Below are 18,748 nucleotides of genomic sequence, written 5' to 3'. Positions count from 1 at the left end.
ATCCTTCCTCTCCGGCTAACTATTACCTGATCTCCATCACTCTTTTCTGGGCAAAGTCTTGGAAAAGCTGGCCATCTTCCAGCTTGATCTACATCCTGGATCTGTTGGTTGCCTCCATGACACCAGTCTGGCTTCAGAGCTGCCAGAAGCATGGAAACTGCTCTCCTAAACACCCATGAAGACTTGCTCTCCAATCTTCACTCTAATCTCTCTTCTGTCCTCATTCTCCTTGATCTATCCTCTGCTTTTGAGACAGTCAACCCTGCCATCCTGCTCAATCGTCTCTGGGACAACCTTGGTATTATTGTTCAGGCCCTGGCCTGGTTGACCTCCTTTCTCACTGACTGACCCTCTCAGGTACAACTGGGTTCTTTCCTCTCTTCTATCTCTCTACTTTTGGTGTTCCCCAGGGGGTCTAACCTCTCTCCCTAGCTCTTCAACCACTACCTGGAACCTCTTGCCCACTGGATCACTACTTTCTGCTCCAATTTAAAATGTTATGTGGATGACATTCCGCTCTCTTTCAGGGTCCCCTCAGTCACCTCTGCTTCTACTCTTGTACCAGATTTTCTGGCCACAATTCAGGAATGGTGTGCCACCAATGATCTCTGCCTTAATGCCAGTAAGACTGAGCTCCTCCTCTTTGGGACAGCCACTCCCTGCTTTCCTCTCTCTCTCTGGCCGTCCGCTCTGGACCCTCTTCCTGCTTCTTGCTGTGAGGCTAAGAACCTTGATATCATCTTTGACTTCACCCTCTCCTTCTCTCCTCACATCTCTGACGGGCATTGAGTCCTTTTGCCAACACGCATTTTCCGATGGGTGTTTTGCCTCAGGAATGTTGCAGAAGACTTCCATTGGCATTTTTTGAGGGGGTGGGCAGGGGTAAATAAACCCCCCAAAAATAATTTGTACAAAATTTGATTTACTTTTTCAGCAAAATATCTGTGGCAAAACATCCATCTGAAAAAGGGGGTCTGCGAAATGACATGGAACCCTCTAACTTCTCTAAGAAGTCAAACTATCAGCTGCACCTCCTCAGAGGTATTCTTTCTTTTCCCACTTACCCCCTGAAGTTCACTGTTTCCAGAGCTCTGGTCCTCTGCAGGCCGGACTATTGCAACAGACTCTTTCTAACTCTTCCTGCCTCTAAACTTTGACCTCTACAATTTATCCAGAACAGGACTGTGAGACTTGTCCTCAGTCTCAAGCCCAGGGATTGTATCTCTTCAGCTCTGAAATCTCTTCACTGGCTCACTGTGGCTGCAAGGATCAACTTCAAGACCCTCTGCATTTTCCACAAGGCTTTCTGTGTCTGGGTACCACACTACATCCAACTCTCTCTTCCTAAGCATCTTCCTTTTTGAGCCCTCTGCTCATCCACCTCCAACCCTCTGAGGGTCAGATGCTTCTCCAGGCAGAGAGTGGGGGGGTCTAACCTCTCTCCCTAGCTCTTCAAACACTACCTGGCACCTCTTGCCCACTGCATCACTACTTTCTGCTCCAATTTAAAATGTTAAGTGGATGACATTCAGCTCTCTTTCAGGATCCTTTCAGTCACCTCTGCTTCTTCTCTTATACCAGATTTTCTGGCCACAATTCAGGAATGGTGTGCCACCAATGATCTCTGCCTTAATGCCAGTAAGACTGAGCTCCTCCTCTTTGGGACAGCCACTCCCTCCTTTCCTCTTTCTCTCTGTCTGCCCGCTCTGGACCCTCTTCCTGCTCCTTGCTTTGAGGCTAAGAACCTTGGTGTCATCTTTGACTCCACCCTCTCCTTCTCTCCTCACATCTCTGACGGGTATTGAGTCCTTTAGCCAACATGCTTTTTATGATGGGTGTTTTGCCACAGGAGTTTTGCCGAAGACTTCCATTGACATTTTTTGAGGCGGTGGGCAGGGGTAAATTAAACCCCCAAAAATAATTTTTACAAAATTTGATTAACTGTTTCAGCAAAATATATGCGCCAAAACACCCGTCAGAAAAAAGGGGGTCTGCGAAATGACATGGAACCCTCTGACTTCTCTAAGAAGTCAAACTATCAGCTGCACCTCCTCAGAGGTATTCTTTCTTTTCCCACTTACCCCCAGAAGTTCACTGTCTCCAGAGCTCTGGTCCTCTGCAGACTGCACTATTGCAACAGCCTCTTTCTAACTCTTCCTGCCTCTAAACTTTGACCTCTACAACTTATCCAGAACAGGACTGCGAAACTTTTCCTCGGTCTCAAGCCCAGGGATTGTATCTCTTCACCTCTGAAATCTCTTCACTGGCTCACCGTGGCTGCAAGGATCAACTTCAAGACCCTCTGCATTATTCACAAGGCTTTCTGGAGCTGGGTACCACACTACATACAACTCTCTCTTCCTAAGCATCTTCCTTTTTGAGCCCTTTGCTCATCCACCTCCAACTCTCTGAGGGTCAGACGCTTCTCCAGGCAGAGAGTGGGGGGCTGGGGGGGTTAGATCTCTGCTCTTGGCTGGGGCCTCTTTCTGGAACAGTTCACCTGCCTCTCTCAAACTTCGGCAGGACCACCTAAGGCAGATTTAGAAATAGGTTGTTGCAGTAGTCCAGCCTAGAGAGAACCAGGTCTCTGGAGACAGTGAGATTTGGGGGGAAATTCAGAAAAGGGAGAATACCTCTCAGGAGGTGCAGCTGGTAGTGTGACTTCTTAGAGATGTCAGAGATGTGAGAAGAGAAGGAAAGGGTGGAGTCAAAGATGACACCAAGGTTCTTCACCTCATAGCAAGGTGCAGGTATAGGGCCCATTGTGGGTGGCCAGAGTGAAAGAGGGAAAGTGGGAGCAGGGGTCCCAATGAGAAGGATCTCAGTCTTACTGGCATTAAGGTAGAGAAAGCAGAAGGAGGCACACTATTCCTTATTCGTGGATAGACAGTCAGGTATGAGCGAGAGAGCAGAGGAGCCTGAGGGGAGCCTGAAGGAGAGTTGAGTGTTATCCGCATAACACTGAAAGCTAAAACAGTAGGTAGAGATGAGGTGGGGGAGAGGAGCCAAGTAATGGTTGATGAGACAGGGTGAGAGGTTAGAACCCAGCGGAACACCACATGTAGAGAGAAATATGGGAGAGAGAAAGGACCCCAGTTGGACCTGGGAGGGTCAATCGAAGAGAAAGGAGGTCAACAATGCTACGGTCTGACCCATGATGCCCAGGTTGTCACAGAGACGATTGATCAGGATGGTGTGGATGTTCATATCGAAAGCAGAGAAAAGATCAAGGAGAATGCGATCAGAAGGAAGGTTAGAGTCGAGAATAGAGAGCAAGTGTTCACAGGTGTTCAGGAGAGCAGTTTCTGTGTTTCTGGCTGATCTAAAGACAGACTGGTGGTCATGGAGACAACCAACAGCTTTGTTCGAGCGGACATTGCCCCTGTAATTGTAAGGTGCCAATTCCTTGTCCTCAGTTTCTTCTCCCCTTCTTTTCTAGTACTTCTCCTTTCTGTTACTTGATCCTTCTCTTTTCTTGGACTCTCCTGCCTGCTCAAGTACTCCTTCTGGCGTCTTGCTTCCAGTTCCTGGACACTTTCACAAGTATCCTGTTGCTTGATTTCAGTTTCCATGCCTTGTTGCCTGACTCCTGAAAACATACTAAAGTCTACATCTTGCTACTGGTTTCGAGCCATTCCCTGCTGGAAGGCCTGGATGTACTACGCCCCGGAACGTTTTTTCTATTACCCATTTTCCCTCTGACACTGCTATCAACCTGGGCTATCACCTGACACTGGGTGTTACTGGGCATATCGGAGCACAACCCCTACCACCTACTATATTTTGGTTACTCGCAACAGAAAATGTTTTGGGAATTACAAAGAATAGCTTACCCCCCACAAAACCCAAAACTACATATTTATTCTAAAAGAAGTCACCTCAGAACTAGGGCATAACACAGAGGTCCTTTCTTTGTTCTCAATGTATTGTTTATTACATTTGAAAACTGGATTAGATTGAATTTTGTTTTGTTTCTTGACGTGCCCAGCAGACCTTCTAGTATATTCCAACTCTCACATAGCAGGGTGACTTTCACAAAGTGACTCATCTTAACTTTCACCCATTTTCAATCACATTAACTGCTTTTAAATTCTTCAAACCAACATGGGGTTCCTCTAAGCCCCTTTCAACCTCCATCAGACTTGCCACATTATTTATAAAAAATGTAGTTAACATTTCTGGATAGTTGATTTAAGTGAGTGTTGTGTCAGGTGTATTTAGTGAAATGAAGCTTAAAGATTACAATCTTTCTACTGGCACTGTAAACTGTGGCACCAAACATGACTATATCAAGTCACCTGTTGTTAATTTATTTGAACTAATAAAACCGAAATGCAAACCCGTTTGATGCCCATTTTAGCTTCTTATCACGTATATATTCTGCCATAAAACAATATCATCTAAAAACATTAGATTTTTCGATAGGCATGCCTGCGTAGACACTTCTGTATGCGAGGAATCAAAGGGGTATAACATGGGAAACACGAATTAAGCAAATGTCCATCAAGCTATCCAGATGAATGACACTATTCTATGAAAGGACAGCATTGAAAATGACATGTGCACGTGTGACGTGCCTTTGTCCAGAAAGAATTCACAGGATACTGCAGACCTAATAAAAAATCTTAAACTCAAGGACAAGGGTTTATCAAGCTGTACAGTGATCACTCAAAAACATGGAATGGGCCTTTGTGAAATAATAAGGGAAGCAGACAAACAGGTATTACCCAAATTGATTGAAAAAAATGTGAACAAATGGTAGATTTCACCGAATTCAGTCACTACAATTTATCAGAATTTTTTTGATCAATTTGGGTCTGAAAATAATGAACATGAAGAGCGGGGGTTGCGGGGGTGTCCCCCGATCCTCATGTTCGGTATCTTTGGCCTTGGGGTTGTGGGGTTGTCCTCTGCATCCATAACATTTGCAGCGCGTGACATTTTTTAGGCCGCTGTTTTTAATGAACGGTCAAAACGGGGGCCTGGGCAGTTACACTGCAGGCATTCCACCTGCAAACAAAATGTTCACTGGCATATAACCCACATCCAACAGACACACACACACACACACACACTCACTCCATGTATCATGGTGCCAGGTTGAAGGGTCGGTGCAGAATGCACAACCCATTCTTAAACGTTCACCCACAGCCAACTAACTACCCCTACTCACCAGAAATATATAATGGAGTCACAGAAAATGGAGAACGCACTAGGCAAGTGATTAGCTATACTTCCATGAGATGACAAGATTACCATAGTGACTTACCATAGACATTACTTTATTTCTGAAATGCATTTTGCAGCTGAGGGATGACAAAAGAGAACATGAGCACTAGATATGCCTCGTGGGAATGAAGCAGAGTCTAGGGGAGGGTCAGAATGACGCGCAGGCCTGCCCAGTTATACTACAGATACAATCTTGCTCGATGGGGTAGCAGCGATGGGTAAAATTCATGAACTAAGAGAAGAGACGGCCAAAAGAGGACAAGCAGAATCTGAGTGAGATACCATTCTTTCACATGTAGGTGTCCCACCTATAGAGCCCATATGATTAAATGCATACAGGAAGGTAATACTCATCCCTACAGGGAGAAGTTGTGGTATTCAAGTAATATGCAGGGTTATAGTGCTGCGAACTCCTGATGGAGCACCTGATAGAGTGTCCACTTCATACTCATCGACAACAGTATTGCCAATTTCTTCAAGAACTGCGAGGAATTGCCATCTGGTAAGTGTGTAGAATCCCTGGCTGGTTTGATTTCTAATAAATAATACAATTATGCAGTTAATTCCATCTCTGAAATGGTAGTCTGCTAATCAGACCTATTTTGCAGAAAGCTCCATGTCGAAGGCACAGTGGCACATGTTCCCTGGTGCACAAGTCTCCTGATCTGCAGATCCTGATCTCCAGTGGCACAGAGCTGGTTCAGCTGTGCTCTAGCTTCTTGTAGTGTCTCTTGTGCTAGATGGAATGACCAATAAAGAACTCAGATGAAATAACCAGACAGGCACAAGGAATTTGGTAATGTACTTCTTTATTCTCAGTTTAATAAAGATGGGCCAACATCAGACAGATATACTAACACACACTCTTGTACACAGAAGTCTTATATGCCAACATGTTTCTTCTATAACTTTATCCTACATAGCAAACCATAAAATGTATTAGTGGGAGGGATTGGTTACGGAAACATCTCTATAAATAGAATGTATATGGGTTAGTACTTCATTGGCTGTCTCTTACCTGTTAAACAACCCTCAAACTACCTCTAAATATGTATAATACTGATTATGGCAAACAAAAATGGCAGCGGATTGGCTTGTACAACATTGTATAGCACGTTGCCCAATAGACCCACTGATTGGTTGCCATTCTTACCCAACCTTGGACTTTCGGCTCGGCTAGAAGCACATACGGAAACCTAAACCTAGATGCTTGGATCAATTTCATATTGCTTCCTACTTTCCCAATTAGTCCATCATCTCTCATCAGACCGGCCATGAGACAAAGTTTCCCATCTGTAGTTGACCTTGTAGCCTTTACTATGTTCTAGGACATTCAAGTGAGTGAAAGCACATCCCTAACTTCATTTGAGGCTTAATGAATTGCTCTGGTTTTCGACTTCTGAGTCACATGTGAAGAGACCATGAATTTGTCAATGTCAGCCTCTTATTTACTGCTATTTGATTTAATAATACTGGGTGTTATCGTTCCTCTTGGCCTCTAGAGACTTGCTCTTTCTACCTTGTATAGACTTTATACACTTATAATTGTCCAATACTTGGCTCTTGCAGATGTTTTCTTCTTCTTTAATCTGAGAGAAATATGTCTCATCCATGGCCTATCTGTCTACCTCCCTTTCTGCTTTGCAGCTATTCCTTAAAATATCATCCTTGATCCCAAGCCAACATTGATTCATCTTTGTTTTGCACACAAAGCTGTTCTTTCAGTGTCCCCTGACTCTGCCGCGTGATCGGCTTTTGAGGTAGTTGAATTTAATATTTACACGAGCCAGCTTCCATTTTTCAACAATAGCCATCCCTGCCACGTCATGTATTCCTCTTTATCAAGCTTCTATGTATCTTGTCTACCTTGCATTACTGTGTATTTACACTTATTGGTCAGCAAGTTACTTTGTCTTCTTTAGTATTTTTGATTCTTTTATTGTTTTGTACATGTTTCTCGTATTGCTTTAGTTACATCGTCACTCTTAAGTATTTTCATATCGTTTCAGCATTGCTTTGTATATCTTCTTTATGACATCACTCTTCCCTTGTCAGATTTTACTCAATTCTCCATGATGTCCAATAGTGCGTGCTGACATCTTTCATGCAGCTTCCTTCCACACTTTGAGTGTGAGGGTAAATTCGATACGGTTGTCTGAGTTCATATCATTCCTCATACACTCAATGCGGTATAGGCATAACTCATGGAGTCTCCCATAGGGCCCTTCTCCTGCTGTTACAGTAAGATGGTGATGAAGGGGCGGCAGTTAGGGAAACTGCATCCACCTGCTCCTCAGCATTCACTGGTGCCTTGTTTGACAGATGTTGTGACAGTAAAATCACTGCAGTCAGATGTTACATTTCAATGTGCTCCTCAGCTTCAAAACCATAACAACTGTGGTTAACTATTGTCTGATGCCTGGCAGGGTAATCTTGAAATATATGCCACATCTAGGTTTTGATATGGAGGCTGGTAGTTCACATAACTATTAAAAATCAAGCCTGATGTGTAGCATAGATATGTCACTACTGTGAGTCCAGGCCAGCTATGGAAGGGGTGTATACATTCTAATCAGACGTCTTTGCTCTGATTAGCCAGCAGAACCACTTTCTTTGATCCTTTTTGAGATTGAGTAACAACTTGCTCTAGCAGGACAGCTCATAGAAGGATCACCCGTGGGCACATCCTACACAAAGAGGCTAGTCTCATAATAGGGTGTTGCATTATAAAGGGCCTTTTTACAGCAGGCTTAGGAAAAGGACATGATTAGGAAGTCAGACATAGCTGAACAGAAGGGAGAAAGGATTCCTCCATTTGGTTTTCTGCAGGATTCTCTTTCCTTCCTGACTACAACACTGCCTGCACAGCAGAGCTCTTTAGTTTGTTGCCAAAAGTTACATGTCACTTGTTACCTTAAAAGGGATTGGAGCCCTTGAAGCAGGTCTGCTTATTTCCAATACTGGTTGGACTTTTGCATATGTAAGGGAGGGTCTCGCACTCCTTCCTTTATTTTATTGTGGACCTTCAAGGACTTCAAGAAGAGTTTGTTTGGACTATTTGGAGAGCAGTACTTGCCCGAGTCTTCCAGTTCTGAGGTGAATGTAGGTGTTCCAAGGCAAAGGCAAGCTCTGCTCCCAACCGATCCTCAGCGTACATTGGGGTGAACTACTATTGTAGCAAGATCTGCCTATCTCCGGCAGCTTAACTGGTACCAAGGCTCTTCACTGGAGGTTATGAACACCTGAAGGTGCTAGCTAGCATCCCATAGTTTGGGAGTGAACAGAACAAGGACACATCTTGTCCCTGAGCTGCAGGATGAGGACTCACAGTACCAGAAGAAGCTGGTTTCCTGCTTTCTACAGTGACAAACCTCAGTCAGACCATTTTCAACAGCATGTGAATTCCATCAAACCACCAGGTCCCACAGTGATGCCTTTAGCACATCTTCCCACCTCTTTGAATCGCTGTTGCTTCATTCTTCGGACCAGTTTGCCACTGTAACACACCAGCTCAGAATGTTGCTTGCTGTAGCTAAAACAAAAAGCTTGCCACTAGGGAAATCATCAAACAACATTTTGAACAGCACCTCGAACCACCAGAATCTTCTTCCTGGACCATAACTCGACTGTCAAATGGATCCAGATGGCCCCATCAACCCACACTGTTCAAACGCTACATTAAACCGCATGGAGCTTCACCTTGAATCCAACTCAATGCTGGTTCTCCATCTGGGTCACCACAACAAACCTGGTTTGAACCATTCACAAAACATTAAAAAGCTTGGTACTATGCTTTTGAACTTCCAAATACTGAGAACGGTACTGTTGAGAGAACCCAGCCCCCTTTGTCCACCTTTGGGACCCTAGAGCCTGCTAAGTCACACATTTGAACCTTTTTCAACCAAGAGTTACCCTTTTGATGACATTGTTGGCGTTTTATTGGCTTTCACTCCCCCAGCCTTACCCAGAGTCCATTACATTCTGCATATTATGTGTTCCTTGTACAGGGGGTGAGATTTGTTTGTATTGTTATAGTAATGTTAATGCATATGGTGTGTTTAATTAAAGTATATATTTTTTTATAGAACCTTGATGCAACATTCATTTATTGTGGATTCTTATTATTTGCTGTTTGGGCTGCTACTGCTTCACATGCTCACCCTTCTTGCAATTATAACCTTCCCTCCGCCCACGGTACTACAAGAGGCAAAGGAGGTATATATCTTGACTATGCCTGTTTCATCTTTATGATTGGGACACTATTTTGTTTTGTAGAAGTGTGAGGGTTGAGCAGGCAGTTTAGCCACTACTCATCTTTCTACTTGTGCAGGGCAGTAGTCATTTCATCACAAGAACATTCACAGATATCTTACTCATCTTGTCCCTCCCGGACAACTGTCTATCGTGCATCTAGTCCTGTCTCAGATCAATGTTCTACTTATTCCTCACTTCACTGTATCGTTCGACTCAGAAGTGTTCTGGCTAAACACTGCGTCCCTCAGTAAATAAAATGCAGACACAATATATGATTCATATATTTTCACCCTATAATACCAGAACAATATCATCTCAGAATGGGTGTGCTATGCATTGTTGTAGCTAGTTCAGCAATATGGGCCTCAGTATACGTTTGCCGGTATTCTGGCGTTAAATCCGCAAGGATACTGGCAAATGGAAATAATGTTACCGGCACTCGGTTCGCGTGTATTATCGCTGGATTACGAGTGCCGGCAAGGGTGGATGAGGGGATTTGCTGGTATTACCAGCACCAGAAGTACTGGTGTCGGTAAAACCGGCTATTTTTGTCGATAAGGCACCTGACTTATCTCCAGCTCTAAGCTGGAGGTAAATCAGGCACCCCACCGGTAAACATGTACTTTGCAGGCGCGGAATCGTGCCGGTATACGGAAATACTGGCACATTAATTCTGCACCAGCAAAGTCATTATGAGCCCCTATACCTGTTCCAGAGGTGATCACACTTGTAACCTTTCCGAGATGTATATAAAACAATAGCCTCAACAGGGATAAAAACAAAAACCGAATACAAATATAAAATTAGCCACATACACCTGAATAATATACTGCAGTTATTTCTTTGAAATGTTTTTGTACATAATTTAATATGAGTTGTTATTTTTAGAGGGAAAGGCGAGTTTGTACGAAATCCCTGCCTAACTTGTCAGTCACGCCTGACATACAGAAATAAATAAAAAAAAGATCCGTTTGTCAAGTTGCCCTTGTTCTGAAATCACTCAAATCAACAGCAAAGGCAAGGCAGATATATCTGTCTCTGTCATTTCTCCTTGTTTGCGCTCGTTTCAGTCCTGCTGTCAGCTTCCCGTCTCCTGATGGCCTTTTCAATTTGCTACCGTGGCCATTTTGAATATGCACAAGCAGCAGTAAGAATGCACAGGGTGTATTGAAAAAGGATTATCCTTGGGCAGCCGTCAATATTTTCTGATCTGTGTCTGCTGATAATGAAAATAACATAGTTTGCACACAGCAAAATTCCTCTGTTGTTTGTCTGATGCTGTGTTAGAAAGACCATAATCCCCTATTTAAAAGCAAATTCATTGCAACACGCCCTTGAATCACTATTTAATTTCTAGAAAAGATGTGGCAGATTGCTATAAAGTAAATCCAAGCTTATTAATTCATCCATAGAATGAGATGGTTCTGAATAATTTCCAACCTTTTAGCATTCCCTCCAGTTCTGTAAGGAGTTGGCTCATTAGCTTTCAATGGTCACGTTCACACTTTTCACCTACGCATATCATACATTCATATACACTACGAAGGTACATTTAAATCAGGCTTTAAATGGCCTGAAACAAGAATGTCCCTTAACATGTACATGTCGCCCTATCACCCGGTTCGATTGTAGTTAATTAATTTAATTAATTCATCTTTTGTAGCAAGCTATATTACCAGAGACAGTCTCTAAGTGTGGGACACGGTTTGCGAACTTGTGTTGATCAGTGTTGTTTTGTTCCCAAGACGACTACGTTGCCCCTGAGCTATCCTTGTAGCAGTCCGCTTTTAGTTTCAGCGTGTACTCAGTGGTGTAACACAAGATCTGGGGGCCCCCTGCGAGCCAGGCCGAGCCCCCCCCCCAACTCGGCAACAAATCACGGGTCGCGCCACATTCTGGGCCGGTCTAGATAACCACGCTTGCGCAATACGCACAAATGTGCTTCTGAAGGGGTATGCTGCACACTGCACTAGGAGAAAGATATAAATATGTGTTTTAATGCAATATACAGCACACTTTCTGAGAAAAATTGGCTAAAAAGCCACTTGTTTTCTATTGTTTTGCAGGATAACACTAATGCAATACATGCAAGTCACCAACAATGCACAGGAACAGTAATGCTTTGCTATTAAAAATGCATGCCACAATGAAAACATGCCCAACTGGCTGCACAATGTAGACCAGTGTAGACACGTAATAACATTACAGTAAAGCATGCCACATTTAGACATACCTAGAGTGGTTGCACCAAAATGCCAGTCAGAGCAATAACACTCATCAAGAAGAGAGCACACATTCAAGCCTGCGTCTCTGCGGCCTCTAACAACACAGCCACACTTTTTTAAATCTGCAAGGAACTGGCCAATCCTGTTGCAGTCTCTACCTCTCCTGTTCCCTCAACAGGCCCTCTGTACGGCTTTAGCCTCTTGATTCTCCACTAAAACTCAGGAAATCCTCTCCACTATCTCCTCTTCCTCTCTCGGCCCCCATTTGGCCATCTCTCCCTCTCCTCCTCCTTTCTCCTCTTTCTCTCTAACACCTGAAGAGCTTTCTCGACAAGTCCCATCTATGGAAGTGTCATCGAAACAGTTGCTTGCCCGCTCCTCCAAAACCATCAAGGACCATATTGACACCCTTGCTCCAGCCTTGGCCAATTTCTGAAATCATTCTTTACCCACTGGAAATGTCCCCTCTCCCAAAATCTTGGAAAAGCTGTCCATCTCCCAGCTTACTCTCCACACTGAATCTGTTGGTTGTCTCCATGACCATCAGTCTGGTTTAAGAGCTGCCTGAGGCACGGAAACTGCTCTCCTGAACACCTGTGAAGATCTGATCACTAACCTTGAGTCTAGCGTTTCTTCTGTCCTCATCCTCCTTGAACTTTCCTCTGCTTTCGACATGGTCAACCATGCCCTCCTGATCAATCGACTCTGTGAGAACCTGGGCATCATGGATCAGGCCCTGGAGTGGCTGACCTCCTTCCTCTTGGACCGCGCCTCCCAGGCCCAATTTGGTCCCTTTCTCTCTGCCACCTCTCTCTACCTGTGGTGTTCCCCAGGGCTCTATCCTCTCACCCTAGTTTTTCAACCTCTACCTGGCCCCTTTGGCCTATCTGATCTCTACCTTCTCCTCTAACTTTCAGTATTATGCGGATGACACTTATCTTTCCTTCAGGCTCCTCTCTCGCTCATTCCTGGTGTCATCTTCTACTCCACTCTCTCTTTCTCTCTTCACATCTCCTCATATCAACCAGATACACCTCCTCAAAGGGACTCTTCCCTTTCTCTCTTTTCCCTCCAGAAGCTCACTGTCTCCAGAGCCCTGGATCTCTCTAGGCTGGACTACTGCACCGGCCACTTTCTCAATCTGCCTTTCTCTACTGTCCGCTGCAACTAATCCAGAACGGGACTGCAAGACTTATCCTTGGCTTCAAGCCCAAGGGCCGTATCTCTCGAGCCATGAAATGTCTCCCCTGGCTCCAGGTGGTTGCAAGGCTCAAGTTCAAGACCCATTGTATTGTCCACAAGGCTTTCTGGGGCTGGGATCCGCACTACATCCAACACTCTCTTCCCCAAAATACCTTCCTTCTCGAGCCCTAATGGTTAGATGCTTCGCCAGGCAGAGAGTGGGGGGTAGATATCTCTCCTTTGCAGGTGCCTCCCTCTGGAATGGTCTCCCTGCCCCTCCCAAACTTGAGCTGGACCACCTGAAGTTCCAGAAGCAGCTCAAAATGTTCCTCTTCTGCTCTGCTTTCTCTCTCTCCCTCCCCTGCTGACCTACCTGTCTGCTGTACCAACTGGTTGCTTGGCTACCCTCAGTCTCACTGAGTCCAGGCTCTTTCTTGATCAGTCATCCTTGCACTGCCTCTGGGTCTACCACGCAGTCAGGGGCTGTAACTGTAACCCTACAGTCCCTTGTTCTCCTTGCACTACCCAGAGCTGTGCTGCCCTGGCTGCACTTACTCAGAGCATTGCTGCCTTCTTGTCCCCTCCCCACTCCCTTGCACTTCCCCCTCCCTTTTCCCTTGCACTTCTCATTCTCGCACTTGCACAATCTGAATGACACAAGGCCTAGTAAGATAATTTGTCTTGTCCTCCCTCTGTTTTCCTTCTTTTGTCTTGTCGTGCCTATAAATACTTGTGTGCAGGCGCATTATATATGACTTATCATGTCATATCATAATTTTATCACAGATGCCCAAATAAATATACAATGCCGCAGTAATAAACGGCCGGACTGGCAGAATCCAAGTGCCAGTCTAGCCAGGTAATTACACTTAGCAGGACTGCTTTATCAGAAATGCCCAGTTAAAAAAAGTCATACCAAACTGAGGAATTACTACACTGGCTGCACCAAAATGCCTCTCTAGCCACTAATACCACATATCATGCCTGCTTAGCATGGACATGGACGACCATTATGAATTATTGCAAAAACCCACCCCACACACATCCCCTCTCCCTCCCAACACCTACCCCAAACTCCAAAACCAGCTCATTCGCCCAAAATTACCTCCACCTCCCTCTTCCTTGTCCCAGTGCTTACTTATGAGGCTCCTTGCCTCATAGGTAAGCACTGGGATGAGGAAGAGTGGGACTAGGAGTAATGAAGATTACAGGTAGCTAAATCAGGCATTACCTTCATTTACCTCTACCTCATCCCAGTACTTGTGTAGGAGGCAAAATGCCTCCTACACAAGTACTGCCTCATACACAAGTAGAACAATAGGGCTACGAGTAATGCAGATTACCACTAAGTAATCAAGGCATTAAACACAAGTAGTGGTGCAACACCATTGAGCTGACTGGGCACACTCCCACCCCTCTGAAATTGTGGGCTATGTTGACTTGACCTGGCTGACCGACAGAGCAGTTGCCAGACAGAAAAGGGCACAGATGTTAAACGGCAAATGGGTTTCGCTGTTAAAAAGGGCCCCATCCAGCAATTACTAACGTACAGCATTTCACTGTTAGTACCTGCATTCGAATGCCAAATTCTTTAGGCAATTGAACTTGTGTTGTGGGTTTAGTACTTGCATGCCAGGGGAGTGATTGGAAGCATAGAGAGGGAACAGGAGATCAGTCATTCTCATAGCAGTCCATAAGTGGGTGCTTTCAGACTTAAAGGAGAGAGTTAACTGCTTGTAACATTGAGGCTGCACTAGAATAGTCTCATTAAAATGCATAAAGAGGTTAGATGCCCCCACGCAAATAAGTTTGCTCCTCCCCCACCACACGTGAAGTTAGCGCCTCTCCCAACATTTGAAGGGTTAGCCCCAATGAAATGTAGGCTTTGTTGCGCTTCTGAACACAAGCAAACACACAAATTACCATGTATACACATGCACACCCAGCCATCCATACATTTAAGTGTGCAGCCTTTCACCATACAGGCACACCTAGGCAGCCACCCATACATTTAAGAGTGCATCCTTTCACCGTACATGCACACACTCATACCCAGCCACCCATACATTTGTGTGCACTCTTTCACCATACACTCACACACGCACACGCCATGGGGTTGAGGGGAGCCATAATACTTCATAAAGACATTTTTTCCGTTAAGGACCAAACCATAACAGAACAAATGTCTTTTTGAAGGCAGAGTGACTTCAAAAATAAACTATTTATTTTTGAAGTCATAGGGCTGTCCCCACCCCATGACATGGAGGCCTCCAGCCTAGGGTCTTAATCGCATGGGGTGGGAGTAGCCCCAGGACTTCAAAAAGAAAGTTTGTTTTTGTATTCACTCTGCCTTCATAAAGAAATTATTTCAGTTATAGAAATAATGCTTTATAAATGCAGAGTGAATTCAAAAAGAAATACATAAAAAATAAACTTTGAAAACATTATTATTATTTTTTTAACTCCAAGTGAATGTTTATTTTTCTTTTCTCTCCCTTTCTTCTTTTCACGTTGTTGATTGGTAAAAATAAAGTATTAAAAAAAGGAAACCTGTGAACATTAAATGTGTCAAATTAACACATACCCACTGTGACTAAATATCAAACTTCAGCGCTAGGCCTAAATAATCTGATTTTGGGGATTAGCATTTGCATTTCCCAAATCCTATTGCAGTATGAAATACAATGTATTTTAATTATTCTACAAATTAAGCAGTGAGCAGACCATAATTTATTATTTTATTTATGTACCCATTTCAACTGCACAACTCCATTGAGAATGTTATGATTCCATCCAATTGATTCTTGTTAACTTTGTACAACTTTTCTTAGGTTTGCAAATTCTGGGAAGAAGTAGAGGCAGCAGACAATATGAATCGAGAAACGTGCCCAGGTTCTTGCAAAAAATCCCTGGGTGAGATATTAGGTCTCAGGGTCGTGTTTAACTTTCAGTCACCCATATTTACCATGGATCTCTCACATCTCCAATGTTAAAAGATTCTCAAATTGTTCTCAGTTCACAGGTGTTATTGTGTAAGGCTCCCAGATTAAAAATCTTAAAGATTTTTTTTTAAACATCTAATGAATCAGTAGTTTACACCACAGTAAACTAAAATCACAGAAATGTGTCGACCAAAATGCTCTTATTGCCTGTAGCCCCCTAGGAGATCTTGGGTTGAGAGAAATGCTAGTCTGTCATTACTAACAGATTGTTGGGGACACGAAATGCATTGCACTTAGATGGATCGCTGGGGACAGGAAATCTATAGCACTTAGATGGATTTTGGGGGTAGGAATTGTATCACACTTAGATGGAATGTTGGGTGTTGGAAATGCATCACACTTAGTTGGATTGTTGGGGGTAGGAAATGTGTTGCAGTTAGATTGCTGGGGACGTGAAATGTATTGCACTTTGATGGATTGCTGGGGACAGGAAATGTGTAGCAATTAGATGGATTGTTGGGGGCAGGAATTGTATCACACTTGGTTGGATTGTTTGGGGTGGGAAATGCATCACACCTTGGTGGATTTTGGGGGTAGGAAATGTGTCACAATTAGATGGATTGTTGGGGGTAGGAAGTGGGTTACACTTAGATGGATTGTTGGGGGTATGGAATATCTTACACTTAGATGGTTTGTGAGGGATCAGAAATGTGTTACACTTAGATGGACAGTTCGGAGTAGGAAATGTGTTACTCTTGGATTGTTGGAGGTAAGAAATGCGTCGCACTTAGATGGATTGTTGGGGGTAGGAAATGTGTTACACTTAGATGGACTGTTGGTGGTAGAAATGTGTTACACTTAGATGGATTGTTGGAGGTAGGAAATTATTCCTGGGGTTAGGAAGGGTGATGCACTCAGCTAGATTGTTGGGGATGGGGATTTTATGGCACTTGAGTGGATCTTGAGGTGGGAAATGTCATCGCACTTGTATGGATTTTGGGGGTGAGGAAATTATATTGCACTTAGAAGACTGCACATGTAGGTCAACACGTGTGTTGCACTTGGAAAAAACAGTGTAAATTATCACATGCTCTGCATTGAAGACTATGTGAGGGGTCAGTAAAGCAAGGCGGAGTACTGCTTGTGATTTTTCTCAAAATAAAAATGTGTATTAAAGATAAAAAGTGCAAATAAATCCTCGCTAAACTACTCTATTGGAGTTCTCTACCTAGTCTAAGAGCTAAGGGGATCACTCCTAACATAGAGAAAGCTGTGCCTCACACTAAACAACAAAGCATTCAAAGCAAATCATAAACAACATAAATTAGTGAATTCCAACAACCAGTAATTCGGATGACTTTCACCTGTCCTATATAAATCCCTTCCAAAGGATTGTTCAAAGTCAATATCCCCAAATGTTCAAAAAGAAAAGTCTTGAACCAGTTCTTGTAAGCTCCAAATGAAACAAATGTTCACCAAACAAAAATCCACTGGTAACAATTCTTCAGCTTTCTGTTGAAAAGTTCCCCTTCCAACTCCAGCCAAGAAAATAGCACCAATGGTTATCTTGAATGTCTTCTTTCCAGACTGATTTGCAACAGTTCAAAATAATAGTTTAGCAACGCCTTCTTCTACAACTAGACAAGTGTCTGTAACATTTGCAGTACATTTTGTATAATTGTCAGCATACTTCTTCTTGAGTTATTGCTTTCCTCTTGACAACCACCATTCTACTACTGTTAATGTGGTTCCACAGTATGCTACTACTCCAAACAACTTCAATGTGACATCCATTGACAGTATTATACACAACAATATTTCTGGCATTTCTGTTTCAACTTTATACTTCAGGACGGTTAGGCATTTTAAAAGGCCAGACACTTCGATCTCTACAGGTAGGCAATGCACTCTTCTTTTCATAAGATCCAAGAAAAGGTCATCCTCTTTGCCTCTTCTGTCTGCCTTATTGTAAAAAGGATATCCTGCCTCTTCTTCCAGACCGACTTTCTCTCTACTTCAACAGTCTCAGCATCACAGATTGTTTGTCCAATATATTTACATGCTGCCAGCTCCCTTCCCCAGCTTTTTTCAGGCTGTCTTGGTTCCAGTAGCAACCTTGAAGGTGTTTTGCCACACTTCAAACTTCATAACAATGTCACACTTCTATCAGAGGACAGTGGACATTTAACAACTTTATCAGCTAAGTGGATAGGTTTAAACAGGGTTGTCTTTACGATGGAACGGTTTGCATCTCGGCTTGGGTATTGCTAGTTCTTGTTAATGCAACAACTTCTGAGTTCAAAGAATACTTATTCTTGATGTTACAAAGTTCTATCTTCAAAGAAGAAACAGATTTAGGCACATGCAACCACTTTTTTAGGTAGACTTTTAACCTTAAGTGTATCTAAGTGTTTGTATTCTCACATATTAGTCCGGAGTCTCTTTTACACTTCTCTCGGGAATCACTCGAGATTCCTTTGATGTCATAAAATCTTTTAACAATTGTGAAAGTCTGCGTCAGGGTTTTTGGAGTAATTTAGACAGCGTTCTCCCTTTCATTGGAGACCACTCCGGCAACATTAAGACTTGTATTCAAACACTATCTTTTACTCAAAGTGTGCGTGATACATTTCCATTGACAAGAAAAGCCTTTACAACAACAAACAGTGTAAACTTGCTTCTGTGCAAATGCAAATTTCTTTAGAGCTTGTGACAGTAACCGGTAAGGGTTTCCGTGTGAACCTGAACTCCAGGCCTCTCTCACTGGCTCCAGGAACACTCCAGTTGCAGGCTCCTTCCATTTCCCGACTTCTTCTTCTAGTACCAACAAGTTTGGGCACACTTGGAACCTAGACCCCTCTGCAACATCGATGTCTCCAGTCCGGCCTTATCAACAAGGAGTCTCCTTCACTCCTC

This window comes from Ambystoma mexicanum, chromosome 5q (genome assembly GCF_040938575.1).
Source record: "Ambystoma mexicanum isolate Mex_15411 chromosome 5q, UKY_AmexF1_1, whole genome shotgun sequence".
Classification (NCBI taxonomy): domain Eukaryota; kingdom Metazoa; phylum Chordata; class Amphibia; order Caudata; family Ambystomatidae; genus Ambystoma; species Ambystoma mexicanum.
The sequence above is the reverse complement of the archived record's forward strand: the minus strand, read 5'-3'. Positions refer to the sequence as shown.